Source organism: Agelaius phoeniceus, chromosome 1 (genome assembly GCF_051311805.1).
Source record: "Agelaius phoeniceus isolate bAgePho1 chromosome 1, bAgePho1.hap1, whole genome shotgun sequence".
NCBI classification, from domain to species: Eukaryota; Metazoa; Chordata; class Aves; order Passeriformes; family Icteridae; genus Agelaius; species Agelaius phoeniceus.
The window spans coordinates 65,534,792-65,550,345 of NC_135265.1; the positions used below are offsets into that span (position 1 = coordinate 65,534,792).

Consider the following 15,554-nt stretch of genomic DNA (forward strand, 5'->3'; position numbering starts at 1 on the left):
AAAAAAATTGTATTAGCAATAGAGAAGAAAACCTGAAAATCACCCTGTGTTGCCTGGAAAGAACAATGAAGAAACAGGAAAATGAGAAAAAAAACCCTTAGAAAATAGAGAAACTTTATTCAGCTGGTTCAAAATTTTCCAACAGCCTGACAAATAGGAGAAATAAGAGACCTGAGGATACATTCTCTCCACACAGTTAACCCAAGCTGTTCCTTGAATTTTGTTTCTTAGGTACATTTAGCTAAGGTTATCTGGCCAGGTATGGAATAAAAGTTGTTGTATGATATACGCACATCTATACAGACTGTTCCACTGGCAATGAAGTTACTCAAGTGCTAATAGTCTCCCAGTGCCTTATCGTGTTTTCAGAAGGGCAAATGATCATCTCTTTGCAGCCAGTGCCATTTCTTCCATTATTTCCTGGGCAAGAATTTTAACTCCCTGAAGCACAAAACCCCATAAACCCCTGATGATACAGAGAGAAAAGCACAGCATCAGTAAAAGTCCCTTTTTGTAGCAGGACCACTCATGTGGATCCGTCTGGCTCATCTGTGTGTCACACGTGATTGTTAATCTCTCAAAACAACTCTGCAGCAAAGATACCTTGGAAAAAGCAGCAAGAAGTGTAGGACTAGTAGCAGGCTACCTCAGATAAACTTCCTAGAATCAAAAACTTAGGATGAAGCTGGGGCATGGTGTAGTTCAACTGGTGGGCTGAGAAGTGATGCTGTCTAGCTTGTCAGCTTTACTTGGGGAGGGCACAAATCTGTTTCAGAAGTGAAACACTCAATTCTCCATCCTGTGCACATCCAAGGACTTAACCCAGAGCAGGTAACTTTTCCACCTGCATCTATTGGGGCAGGGTGCATGTTAAAGGTAGGTAGCCTGGTACATGCTTTGTGAAGGGGTTGTTGTGTTGTCTGACCATGTTAGACCAGTAACATTCTGAGTCTTTCTAGGATGCTTTTTGGAAGAGGCTGAGCACTGTGTGGAAGGCAACTTCAGGAAAAAACATGGATTTCTCCTTTTACAAACTTCACAACAACTTTAATAATTGCCTTTATTAGGAGGATCTGCTGAAATCCACAATTTCATACTTTTTAACACAATAAGCTTCTGAGCCTCTTCCTGCAATAGAAGATACAAACTCTTGGCTGGGCACACAGTTTAAATATTTTCTGGATTTAGAAATAATTTTAAAATAAAGACCAAATGTCTCTGTTGAGTAAACTAATTTCTGTGTTATTAATAAGAGAAGCAGTTAAAGCCTGCCTTATTGAATTGTGTATTTAACTGAACACTGATCTAACTCCCACTGAAAACCATCCATGTCTTTCCATTACTTTCAGTGGATGTTGGACTTTGTCTCTTGATGCTTAAGAGAATAGCTAAGCAGGGAGAACTAAGTTACATTTCTTAGCAAAGAAACAGCTTGCTGTTTTGACTTAGTTAAAGTGAACAGTACATTGTGAATATTCCTGTGTATAAAATTACACTGAGATGTAGCTGACAACTGCAGGGCTCCTCGCCATGGCTAACTGAACAAAAAAACCAGGACAGCAAATAGGTGCCAGGTGTCTGCTTTTAAAATGCCTTCAAGTATTAGATCTCCTCCTGTTTGACTGCTGGGTCTCTTACCAAAACCCTCGGGGCACAGTTCAACAGCTCCTACGACTAAGCTCCACAGACTTGTGTCACAGTCACATTTGCACTGCTCCCTGTCCCTTGACAGGTTGAAAAGGCACCAGCAAAGCAACAGAAGCCCACAACTCCATGGCAACTGTGGAGGAGAGCACTGGTTTCCTTGTCAGTGGCAATCTCTCTCTGCTAGCCATGCATGGAGGGAGACACACAAGTCTAGGCAAGGGTGACTTGAGGAGAAGCATCTCTGGAGGTCAGCCCAGCCAGGGCTTGCTCTCCTCAGACATAACCATCACAGACCGTTTCCATTGGAGTAATTTGCCTGAATTTATTCCCTTGATCTTTACCACAGGGCAGCCACCTTTCTGAGACTGGACTCGAACTGGCAGAGCAACCAGGTGAACAGAGTAGGAGCTGCAGATGTTTGAGTGCATCAGCATCACTGGTGCAGGCCAGAGGATTCCTACCCCTGCTGTTTGGGGACTAGCCCGCAGTCCCTGAGCCTCCTGCTTGCATGATGAAGAAATGGTCGGTGCACGATGCTGTAACACGTAATCAGGCTCCTCTGAGCACACAGGCTTGAGCGCAGCTCGCTGCTCCTGCGCTGGGATTTTCCCAGGAATTCCAGCACAAAGCGCCCCCGGCAGGGGTCACCCTGCCCCGCGGAACTCTGTCCCGGCGCCGCTCCCGCCCCAGCACTTCCACCGGGGCGGTCAGGTGTTTATTCCTGCGGCTTTTTTTTTTTTTTTTTTTCCCCCTGAGCTTCTGAACAGGAAGGGAGAATATTCCGTGCATGCTGTATTTATGCCGCCGTCCCTTTTAAGTCAGTTTCCTAAGATACCCAGCTACAAGAAAGATGGGAATAACTTCGTTCACGCTGTCACCAGGAAGAAAAACGGGAGAAAAAATAGAGTTCCAAGAATACAGAAAGACAAGTTCAAGGGAAGTAAAATTATGTATGTACTATCGGTTTGCTTTTTCTCTTACTCCACAGGCAACTCTGCCACAGGAAGCAATGCCAGCCATACTCCTCAGAGATTTTTCCTACAAGAGTCACCTCTATTGAAGGGAAATGTTCTGTGTGATGCTGAAATTAAGAGTTCAAAGGAAGGAAAAGAAATACTCAAAATAATCAGTGGATCAGGGACCAGGTTTTATTTTTTTGTGGGGTTACATCTGCCTGAAGGAAAGGCAGTAGGCAGGATCCTGTGCGGGTTGGAGCTCCCAGAGCCAGGCTCCTTTGCCTGAGGCTGACACTCGTGTTGGTCCATAGAGCTCATTCCACCAGGGCCGGTGTGAGTGCTGCTGGAGGTCCCTGTGGGGCATGGTCAGAGCTCCTCCCTTCATGAGTCTGTGTTTCTTCTCCCCTCATACTGATTTAGTCTCTTCCCTTCCTCATTTTGTTCCTCTATTCCTCTGATACTGTTCCTTATGACCCAGTTTGCCTTCTCTCCAGCATGCAGAGAGAAGCACTAGGCTTTTTCCTGTCCTTGCTGCACTGCAGTTCTTTATACGCTGATCAAGAATGTTCCATTTAAAATACCAGCCATTGCTGCTGAACCACCAAAACCCTCCGATTTCAAAACAATGTCTGAACAGCTGGGACAAATGTTTTTCTCACAAAAAGCAAGACACAATTGACCACTACGTCCTCGGGGAGACACAAAATACACACCTAGACCACATTCTCAAATAAGCCCCTAATATTCGATAGACAGGAGTAGCTGGCAGGAACTGAGATGTCTCCAGTTTTAAGGCATTTGAACTCAACATCCAAATGGTTTTATGTTGCATAAGTCTCTGTTTTATAAACAGTAGTGCTGAGACAGTGTGCTGCAGCAGCTCTTGGGAGCTCTCTCTTGTGAAGCCACTCTGTTTCCTAAATTACTCTGTTCTCACTTTTAATATTATCCAGAATGATGAAACTAAATTTGTTCCTTAGAGCTTTGCATTAACTGCCTGTCTCTGTCAGCGCGCTTCAGACCAAGCCAAAATACTGAATGGTGGGAGCACAATTGTGCTGCACAATGCAATGCTTTGGCATGAGTTCAAGAAGCTTAATGCCAGAAAGGGTCAGTAAATAATGTCATTAATCCCTATATATACAGAACTTTAAATTTAATTACAGACTGTAGTAACAAGGGTACAGAAGGATTGTAAATGAAAAAAAAAAAGAACCTTCAAAAAAAAAAAGGAGCCTTCAACCTCCCTTTGTTTTCAATGTTACCTTTACATTTCAAAACAACTCGTCCTCTTTTCAATTTCCGTCAGAAGTGCTGGTTTCCTTTGAGGAGCCAGAAGTTCTTATTTCAGGCAGCATATCAAGAGAAACCATGTTTTCTCAGCACATAGTCAACAAGCACTGAAAAGAGACTTCAGTGACTGTAGAAGCAACTACTGAAAATATCCCAATTGGTGTAAGATTCCTACATTTAAATGTGCAGGGAAGGTTTGGGAGCAGTGGGCATAGGGAAAGGGCAGGATTAATGAGGAGGGAGGCCTGGACCAGTATGCTTTAGGATAGAAAAGTCCCTCCCAGAATGGCAGTAACAAAATTATTTCCCTCCTCCTTTTGAAAAACAAAGCAAAGCAAAAGAAAACACGAAGTTTTGATAAAACAAAGAGGTAACTTTACAAAGTAAAGCCAGTATCAATCACACACAGCAGGAACTCAATTTAGCCCAGTGAATTCCCTCTCTTTTCCTGCTGACTTGCAGATTAGGAAGGCACAGGATAAAGAGATCCTGTCAGGGATATTAAGGGAGCTCTCCTGCAAAGATACCATCCATAAGCTCTGGTCACAGTCTCTCCTTACCATGGAGCAGCCAGCTCTGGAGATGTGTTTCCAGCTGATTGACACTATCTCACAGAGGGTGAGGGGGTGAGGACAAAGACAAGATAGAATGTCCTACCCAAGTGTGTGACCCCTGTGTGCCCTCGCTCACAGCTACTCCATTGCCTGGGATTTAATTCTGTGGAGTGATTTGTTCTGAAATAGGGACCTGACTGATATATACATAGCAGAATAAACTTGCCCACTATCATCACTTTTCCACTCCCATTAAATTCAGTTTTCTCTTGTTCCTTCTGTGTTTTGTGTTTAACAGGCCATCTTTTATTTTTAATATTTGAACATCTCTGGCAGGTGCTAGATCTGTTCTTCCTCCCTGGCAGCTTTAGCATAAGAATTGTTTGGCTTTGGAGGAAAGTGGGGAAAGAAAATGAATAAGGTAAACATAAAAAATTCAGAAAAATATTTGCAAAGACAGCACTGGGAAAATTTTCTCTCCTCCACATGAGAGCATTTAGTGTGCTGTGGCAATATGTAGTGACTGGCCACTACAGTATGCTGGTATGTCTGCTTCAATTATTTTCATTCTCTTTATATTCTGGAAGATATTAAAGCCAGCTAGTGATATGAAAGGTAATGGTTATTGGTGATGGCATCTCTGAGAGCTGTTTAGACATGAGTCACACTTCAAAATCAAAAGTAAGACCCTGCTGCCGAAAGTCCTGCTGGCACTAAAAACTTCTTTCTGAAGTGGTACTCTCATTTAGTTGTGAGAGCCCTTACGTTTCCTGTAACACTCCCTGGATGACTAGAGCTAAAAACATGAGCTATTAGAGTTGGAATTACTGAGCCAAAGCTCTCAGCCTGGGATTGCAATGGATCATGATCCTCAGTAAAACACTGTGACTTCCTCTACAGTGGGAAATTAAACATGCCTGGGGTCAAGTGGCATGGGATGCCAACATATATCCTATTAAATGGTCCTTGATCCAGAGTATCCTCTGAACTGTGCCTGGGAGCTGTTGGGACAGTGCTAGCTGGCCAATGTAACAACTGCCAGAGGTTGTTCTGACATTTGAACTCATTACAAGTTTGTTTATTCTCAGAAATCTTCCTTGACACTTTCAATTACTAGAGTAGGCACAACCTGTCTGAACTATTTTCCTCACATTTCTGCCCAGTGTACTATTTCTTCCTCTATCCTCAATAAAATGTGCCTTTGACTGTACTACCAAAATACTTACAATTATCCCACTATTGAATACTTACCTGGTAGAAACAAGCTACTTTAGTTAATAAACAGCCATGTGAAATATGAAACTCATTAACCTGTACCCAATCTGCTTGTCACAAATACTGTGTTTTTATCACCAGCTCTAGCAATTGATGTGTCATGCTTTACCATATTCCTTTTCCCTTAAGAGTTCCTGAAAGATCACTGCTTTGCAACCGCAGTTCAAACACTCTTTGTGAGCACTTGGTGGCTGACAGGCAAAAAGGAAAAAAAATAGAAAAAAAGGAAAACTTTCTGATGGATAGCCCTCATAAGCTAGGAAGTAGTGGGCTACAAGTGCTCTCCAGCAACTAAGCTGCTCCTAGGTATATCCATATCAGCCTTCAAAAAAAAAAAAAAAGATATTCCATGATCCTATAGGATACTGAAAACAAGCACTAGATGGAGCAGTGGGTAAACTTCTGGACTCTCTCTTTTATTCAATCCATGAAGTTACCAGATAGCCCTCTTGGAACCTGAGCTGACAAGCTGATGCCAGGTCAGTAGTTTGTGAAGACACAAGTGTGCCTTGGGTAGGGCTGAACCATTAGTCCACAGGACTCTTTGGATTCAGGGCAATTAACACTGATGTGTAACTGGTGGCCACATTCCTAGATGTAGTCTTAGATGTTTGTACATTCTTCTTTGTCTAACAGTTGTTACTAATATGCATCCTTTTTGAAGATTTTCACTAAGGATCTATAAGTCCACAGTATCCCACTTATCATTTGACTGCTGAGGACATCAGTCAGGAAAATCAAAACCAGACCTTCCTTTTTAATTATGGATTGTGCATTTTGCCTTGTCTGCCTTACAAAAATATCACAGCTTTTTCATAGTTGGGAGACAAAGACTCTGGTCTTCCTTGGTGTTTGAAGATTCCCAATATAGGGTGTTCCTAACATTAGAAAACTCAAAATGTATATGAAGGGGGAGAAATTTTCACAAGGCATCTGGTCTGGGTTTCAGGCATTTTCCCAGTTGGAGAAAAAGTTATCTTGTTGGAGAGGAAAAAGCATATTGTTAGGAAACAGCCTCATGATTCTTAAGGTAACTTGGAAGGAAAGGGGAATGCTGAAATGAATAGCTTTTAAGCATTTTGGAATGCCAGTGTGGACTTCAGCTTTCTTTAAAGTACAAGAAATAGAAAAGGGGAGGGAATATTTTCACCTCTTTCCTTGACAAAAACCATCTTTGTCATGTCAAGCAACAGCTAGTGCTGAGCTTATCACTGTCTCCACTCTGCCCTGCTCTCCCATCTCAGTAACCTGTTCTGGCTTCTGAAACTCACACCCTTTGGAACTGATTGAATAATGGACTTTTCACTTCAGGCTCTCTCAAATAAGAGAATAAAAAATCCTGTGGGTTGCATATGGAGTTATTGCTACATTTGAAAATTAATTGTAAAAATGAAAGAGGGTCACTTCTAAAATGAAAAAGAGGATTGTTTTGAAAATAACAATTGTTTTAAGGTCTTACCCTTCCTTGGTTTTTTGCCCTCTGGACTGTTTATCAAAACCTGCCCTAGTTTGCCAGTTTCATAGCAAATTACTTCAGTTTTCCAAAAAGTGCAGATGTCCCTCACCAGATTACTAAGAAAATAACAGTAGAGTATTTAATGTTTGCGTGAGAGCTATTTGAAGAATTATTAATGTCAGCAGTTAGTCATAAACCTTTATACAAACATTTATATCACCAGAAAGCTGATGACAACCCTAAATTCTTCTCTTAATTTTTTCCCCTCACTCTTCCCTTTTCTAACATGCTTCCTAAATGAATCCAATGGTTTGCCCAGAATTCATCCATCTGACTTTATGGCTAGGATATGCTCCAAGGAGATAGGAACAGCTTACAGCTTGGTTAGAAGGACTGAAAAATAAGTTTCTTTTACTCATGTAAACCTGGCATTTAGCTGAATTCAAGCATTTACAGGCTAATGGTTGTTGTTTAGCTGCAACACCAATTTATTTTACATTTTAAGACCTGATGTAGCATCATGCTACATCTCTCAATAGCCCCAGAAGCACCTTGAGAGAGAGGCATCAGGGGCTTTCTCTGCAAGGTAGAGCCCAGCCCACACAAACAGTAATTATTGCTTTGCTCACCTTGCTCCCTTTCAGTCACTGGTAACAAGAATGGATCCCAGACAGCAAAGAGTGCTCCAACAGCTCATTGTCATCTCCTCCAGCACAGGTACCACAGGCAGTCACTGAGGAGGATGGACCACTGGAGACAGGAAATTGCCTCTTTTATCTGTGCCTGAAGCTGCTCCTGATTCAAGGTGTAATGGCAGAACGTGTCAACACCTGACAGCACCCTTATTCACAGTGTATGCAAGATGTCAGCAATAAAACCTGGGCCTGGGAAAGGTTTAAAATAAGCAAAGGAATGCTAAATTACACCTTAAAACCCTACTCCAGAGAAATGCAAAATGACAGTATTAACCTAAGCCAAAAGCACTTGATGTTGGAAGGAAAACCCAAGCGACAGTGGCTAAATTGACAGAAAAAGGACCTCAGTTTATGCAAATATGAATGACAATATTAATTAAGAACAAAAACATCACTGTCACCTAATGGGGAAAAGTAATCTGCACATGGCAATATCCGCTGGCAGTATTGCTGTAAATAATCACTCTGAAGTTCAATTTAGTAATGATTATCACTGAGACCATTTTAAAGAAGAAAAGCATATAGGGTGATAACAGAGAAAAGTTTCGTTTGTTACTTTATTAATAATGATAAAGCCTTATTAGTCATTATTTATATTTGTGTAGAGGCCTTCATTACAAAAGTCACTCTGCAGAGAGACCTAATTGATTCTATAGAGAGAACCACGCTGATTTTGAAGACATGCACAATAAATATTACATCACTTTCACTTGCTCTTCTGTTGGCTGTACAGGAGAGAAATCCTCTTTCTACCACATACTGTCTCTGCAAAACTGTAGACCCAGATGTAAACAGAACTATGCTAAAACAGTGAGTACACACAACATACTCTGCATTTGCCTAAAATATACAAATTATTGCAGTATGCAATTTCCTATTTCAAATGACAGTTGGTCTGAATTATGACAAAGTACTTTAACTAAATTTTTACCATTTATAAACATTTCTTGAACTTGAAAGCCATGCACTTATTCAGCAGCATGCTATTCCACTTAATGGAATAATGAAGTGTAGGAGCAAAACCAGGCTACCTGCACTTTTTGGCATCCTATGTAGCATTGTCATCAAAGTGATGCTGTGGCAAGGGGAACAGCTCAAGCGTATCACTAAGCCCTGAAACAAGCTATGCCATTATGTGAAAGTTTCCATGAAGCCCCAGTGACTGTTAAATTATTGAATGTGAATTGCTTGAAAATACAGCATTTCCAGCAACTCCTTTGCAAAAGACTGAAGTTTTGCTCACTACTAGATGTCTCAAGCAATAATAAAATCAAAGCATGAAATCCCTATGCAACAGCAAATTAAAGAGAATGAAGAGAGCATATAGTATTGCTGAAAAATAAAATTAAGGATAGTCTTGTATTCAGTGTTTGGATTCAGTCTTCATCCAGAAAGAAAATCCTACAATAAGTACCTATGGATTCATCTTCTGGTAGCATGAAATGTCACTGTTTTCCCCACACTGTCACTGCGACCCTCTGTGCAGTGGAGTCAGAATTATTTGGCTCATTGCTGTGAACTCTCTGTTCTGTTATTGTCAGGACACAGCACTCCTTTTCTGCCAAAAAGCTGGGATGTGTGCAAAGCAGGAAGACTTGGGCCTTGCCCTCTCCCCCTTGCCTGTTGCCCCTTCCCCCTTCCCTTTCCCTTTCCTTCCCTTTCTGTGCTTTGCTTGGGACAGCAAAAACAGCTGTTCTATTGGTGTGGTCCTGGAGATCTCGGATTAAAGATCTATCAATTATACCCAGTGTACATATATATATAATATACGTATATTTGTATACACAGCATTTCATATCAGCCAGTGTCACATGATGATGGGACTTGGCTTGCTTGCTGGGAGAGTATATCTTTTATTTAATAAGAGGAGCATAGGTATTGCTGTTTTTCCTGGATGCCTCTTGGGAACTTTCTTTGACATCTAAAGCCTTTTTCTGGCAACCAGTTTGTTCTCTAACAACAGCAGGCTGGGAGTTGTGATAGATCCCATTTAGTCTTTTGAGAAACAACTAAATTCTGTGAGCTAACTTGTCTTCTTTTACCATCTAAGGAATATTGGCAGGCTGCAACCATTTTCCTCTGTTAGCCCTTGAAATGATTCTTCATGCTTTTGTCACATAATTAAAATTAGATTATTGCAACTCCCTGCTGGCTGGCCTTAGAGCTTTGTAAACACTCCAGCTGGCCCCTAGGTTCATAGTGAAAGGGATGCTCTAAGCATATTCTTTCTTTGTCCTCTCTTCTCTCATCTGTGTTGAAATCACTGCACTTGCTAACTGCCAGCAGAATGTATTGGGTTATTGCTTTCTAAGGGCAGTGAACATAATGTTAAAGACATTATGTGCCAAAGTCTCTCTCAAGCTTTGCTTGAAAGAGCCTGGATGCAGGAGCTTTCAATCTATTTTCTCTTTGTTGGTGAGGTCTCTTTTTGCTGAAAAGAAGGGAAAGAAGGGGGAGGGAGTGGAGGAGCACAGGCTCTCCTAACACAGCATTCAAATAGAAAATGCATACAGCTACACGATTTCAAAAGCAGGGGCTGACTTTCATTGACCAGTGTGTAAATACCATGGACATTATGCAGTTGCTTCTTCTCCTATGACAAAATGAGTCCCTTCCACCCCAAAACATGAAAGCCATTTTGAAATAGCAGCACTCCCACTACAGCTAGGCTTTCTGAGTTCAGTAGGCAGCATTCCTGGCTGACTTCTTTTTATGTCACATTTGCTTATGGACCGTTACTCCCACATTCACATCCAGCCAGTTCCGTCTTATAAATCTTGCATGGAACATCACAACCGTGTGAGATTTGCCTGATGAGCTGGTAGGGATATCATATTAAAGTTCTCAAGGGTCTGCATGACTAATTGTTAATGAGAGAGAACAATGCAGGGATAATGGTGCTTTAAAAGTAAGTAATACTAATGGCATAGTTTGTGTTTGGATGTGATTGTGCATCTTGCTGTCACATGTAGAGATCATCTCTTAGTGTCCTCTGGTTTTATGAGCCCATAACCTCAGCTCTATAATCAGATAGTCAGTAAGCACTTACTCTGCTGAAGGAGAATTATCGTGGTGAAGAAGCACAGACAGGCAGTAAAGCTGGCTGTATTGAACTCTGCAAAACTATCAGAGCCTCATCACTAAAGCCAAGAGTACATTTGTTTGGGTTGAGTTTTTACACAGTCTTGGCCAGCCAGTGCTATGAAATGATGACTATGGCTGCAGAACCACTGGGGTAATACTGTAGAATACCAATATTCTCCTTATTTGTGCTTCACCTTATCTCTCATATTAATGATTTATGTTCCAGCATGGTCACCTCTGTGCCCAGTCATTTTTCTGTGCTATCTGTTCCTTTAGACACCAATATTTAGTCATGCCGTGCTGTTACTAGCCAGGGGCTTGGTTTTAAATCCCTTGGACAGGTTTCCAGAACGACTCCCCCATCCAGCTGAAAGCATAAGCACTGCGGGTCTTTGGCAGCTCTGCAAATCAAGACTGCAGCTCCTAGAAGAAGTCTGAAAACAGTTGATTCTTACACTCAGCTTCCTGCCACAGTGCAGTTTGTGACTGCTGGCAGCCACAACATAACATAAGCTCTGTTTCTTTTCTCCCCTGTTTCATTGGGGATTTTGCTGACATAAATACGTTACCACGGGTGAGCAAGTGCACGATGCCACGGCTAATGCAGAGAACATCCTCTCCTATGACAGAGACGGCATTCGCCATGCTCTGCTGCCCTCCCAGCGCAAACATCTCTGCTGGGGACCTCACCACTGCAGTGCTGGCATGCCACTGCCTTTGAACAGGGACGGTGCCAACCTCCCAGACAGCCGTAAGCATGCAAAGCCAAGACACCATGTATCAGGGCCTGTGCATGTGTCAAGGACAGGTTTCCCAGCCTGAAATGTCAAAGCAACTGTTTTTTCCCTCAGGAGGTGCATTTGTCTCTATGGTGAAGAAAATGTATTATCACAAGTGTTGCCTTTGAGCTCAGAGCTGGATAAAGACCAAACAGACACTGAATCCAGCAAAATTTCAGCATCCCCCTCTTCTTATCCTCTGACAACTTTTTTCTTCCAAGAACCAGTCTGCTTCCAAAAAGAGAGAACTGAATACTGACCAACACACTCCTTGCTTCCAGACTTTACATGACAACTGCTTGGAAAGCAACACTTGAAGTTTGTTCTATTGAGGACTAGTCTCAAGTCTAGTGCCCTTGTTAGCCAAATTGGGACTCCACTTCTTGTGAGCCCGTGTCTCCTAATACTGGCATAGATAAATGGCCTCTAACTGGGCTCTCCATTTTGCTCCTAACATTACAGACCCCACACAGAGACACAACCCCCAGTTTCAGAGCTGGGGACTGGCAGAGGGCTGTGCAGTGATCCTGTTGCTGCTGAGTCTCAAAGGAATGAAGGGGGTGACTGATTCCAGTACGCTGGCAAGCCAGCTAGGACTCCAGCTCCTGACCTCACACCAGCTTCCTTCTGGGTGCCAGCTGCTGACTGTGGCTGACTTACTCACTCATGAGAGCCAAAGGAGCCAGGACCCACAGGGTATTTCACTCTTAAAACATCCTGCAATGCTGCAGAAATGCAGGCTTGTGAAATAAAACAGACAGTTAAGCAGAAGATGGATACTTTATCACTTTCCCAAAATGGACGAGCAGAAAAATCTCTAGTTGCCTTTCACAAGTCATTTCATGTTACTTCTCCTGCGTTGCTCTGATGTTTTTGTTTCAAAGAGAGTGAGGGTTATGTGGAGTTTTGTTTCTTTCTTTATTTTTAATTAGCACCTCTGGGCAGTGACCCAATCAAAGCCTCATCTCCCTAACAGAAGGCTGTCTGACCACAACTTGCATGTTCCAATTTTCATTCACAGGCAAAGACTATCTGTTGTCCAAGTATTTTTACTCTGTCATAATCAAAATACAAATTGTAGCTTAACTTAAAATAGACATGTCAGAAACACTTGACATGACCTGCATACCTGTCAGCAAGTGATAATCAAATTTCCTTGCCATACTAAAGTTGGGCAGAAGACATTTATTTTAAAAAAAAACAATCCAACCTATCTAGTTTCCATATTATATTGAATTTCTGAGAGACAATGGGAGTTTTTCTTTTATGCAAAGGAGTCTAAAAGGAGTACAAGCAGTTAAAGGGATGTCTGCTGCAGCTGGGACAAGGGTACAACTTCTCTTTGAAACAGCTTACATGCAGCATTACTGAAACTTAAAGAGCAGAGGTGGAATTATTTCTCTGCTTTTTCCATTTATTGATTATGCAAATACTGTTTCCCTTGTATAAATATTTAGCTTCTCCATTTCTCTCTGAAAATCAAACAGCAGCAGGGCTAGAAAAGCAGGGAACTCAATTGTAAAAATGGCATTACAGTGTATTTGTGAAAGTTGAGAGCACAAATTGTAGTGCATTTTTAATGAAAGTAAAACCCAAACTGACGCTGTGCCTTAAAAAATTATTGGGGAAAAAAATGACACAGTGCCAAAAGGAAACTTCCTACAGAAGAAGATGATTTTAAAAAAAATGTGGTGATAACATGGCAATGTTTAGCAGAAAAAGATAAAGGTATTAGGAAAGATAAATTATTCCAGTTCTTTTCTGCATAAACTTGCACTGGAAGTGTTTGCCAGAAACAAAAAGCTCACCCCAGGAATACAAACAAATAGGCCTCTATAGTACAGGGTTAAAATTATCAATGTCTCACTAACTTGTGATCCAGACTAAGCAGGGCATTAAAAAATCCAAAAGAGCACCGCTTCTTCTATTCCTGAAGAGACTGAAAGGGTACACTGACATAACAGTTTCCAACAGCTGTGATAACAGCCCGTGCAGGGTCATGCTGGAGCTGATGGACAACAGCCCCTTGCACACAGAGCACTGGAGCCATGCTTTGGGGGCTGCCTGTTGCCAGGCTCAGCTCTGGTTACCTTGTACAGTATATCACAGACTAATCCTTCTGTACTTGTCTGATCCTCCTCTGAGGGTTCTCCCCCATCTCCTTTTCTGGTTTTGCCAAGGCACAGGAATGCCTGTCCCTGACTCCTTTACTGGATTTTGCCTGTTTCAGCTTCTGACGCAAAATGGCCCTTCCTCGCCCAGAGGTGTTGTGAGATGCATAGAAGAGGGCTTTTCCTTTCCCCACTAATTGCATGGGTTTGATATGTAAAAGTTACAAACCTCTACTAAATACAGCACCAGAACAAATAATCTCTTGTCATGACATTGCTGCTCTAAGACAGGAACTTACTGGGTTAAAATCTGAGACACTTCTTATTTATTTGAACAATCTCCCACTAAGTTCAATGCAACTGTACTGAGAGTAAACTACAGTGAGGACTGCTGAACAGAAAAGCTCACAATTATCAAGCAATTATCCCAGGAAACCTACTGCTGAGGGACACACTGTTACCCTTGATCCCATGAGACACAAGGACCATGACACAGCAAGCTTTGGCCCTCTTTGCTAGCCTTAATCCCAGCTCTGGGAAGACCGCTGTTCCTCCCTGAAAAGCCACTCCATGGCAGAGAACTACAGTAGCACATCCCAGAATACTTCAGCAGGGTAAAATGGAGGGCAAGCTGCCCACAAACACACATGGTAAGTAAGGAAAGTAGATACCAGGCCTCCTTAGCTGATGAATATTCCAAAATAAACGTCACAGGAAGAGACCTTTCTCCTGTCCAGCAGCACAGCTTCAAGAGGGGCATTTGCAGATCAGGTGTTGCCATGGGATGCCTTCAGATACAGTCTCAGGATGTCTTGACTGTTTCCTGTGGATTCACAGAGCAGGTGAAAGAGTGAATTCTGAACATCTTGTCCTCTCTTTGTATGTAGTCTGAGGGACCTGGAGTCTGACTCTTCATAAGTCTAAAAAAGTTGCAAATACCATATCATTTCTGGCGGGAGGAAGTGCGACTGGCACCCCAGGGAGGCTGAGGAGCATTAAAAACTAAAACCCAAACCTGACTTTTTTTGCGAAGATGCCACCTGGATTCTGACAAAAACAGATTTGCAATGCAAATTTGCATATTTTAGGAAAGTCTGAGTGCAGAAGGTTAGAAAGGTGTCAAATATCTGATATAAACTATGTTCTGAAAATACATGGAAGTAGTATGGATAAAGATGATGTCGGAGGTGTCAACCAGTTTTCTGATTATTTGTCTTTGCAGATGGCACTTTATGTCAGTGTAATTTTTAAGCTGCTTCTGGAATTCTCCCTTTCTGTTTCTCCAGATTCAGCTGTCCCTTGCAATCCTATCACTCTGGACCACATTCTAATGCCCTCTGTTGTGCCAAATGGGGAGAGAACCAGTTGCATATGTCATGCTTTACATGAGGGGATAAAACCTATGAAAAGCAGCAGGAATTGTAAATTTTTAACTTTTTCTTCTTTCTCACACAAACTGACTGTGATTGCATGAAAAGGCAGAATTAACATGTGAGGATACAGAGTCAAAGGATGTGGAATTCATCTTCTAAGCCAACAATGAAGAGTAGCTGCAGGACTTTTGGCACCTGAGTATGATGAAGCTTTCAAGAGCATTTCCTCTTGAAGGAACCTGAACTATTGGAGATTACACATACTGCATACTCAGCTTGCACACGTACAGAAAAATTCCCTTTTAGGCAATTGTAACATGCATGTGTTTCA

General features: G+C 41.9%; 1 protein-coding gene across 4 annotated transcripts in view; it reads right to left on the reverse strand.

The window, feature by feature from the left end:
• Positions 1-15,554, reverse strand: part of ATXN1 (ataxin 1) — a 371,677-nt gene that overhangs the window by 343,215 nt on the left and 12,908 nt on the right. For 2 of the 4 annotated variants that reach the window (XM_077180529.1, XM_077180465.1), the window contains exon 1: positions 14,522-14,673. The exons of the other annotated variants lie outside the window; for them this stretch is intronic. The gene's annotated coding sequence lies outside the window, so the exon portion shown is untranslated. Of the gene's footprint in view, positions 1-14,521; positions 14,674-15,554 lie in introns of those variants that run through there. 4 annotated transcript variants of the gene reach the window in all.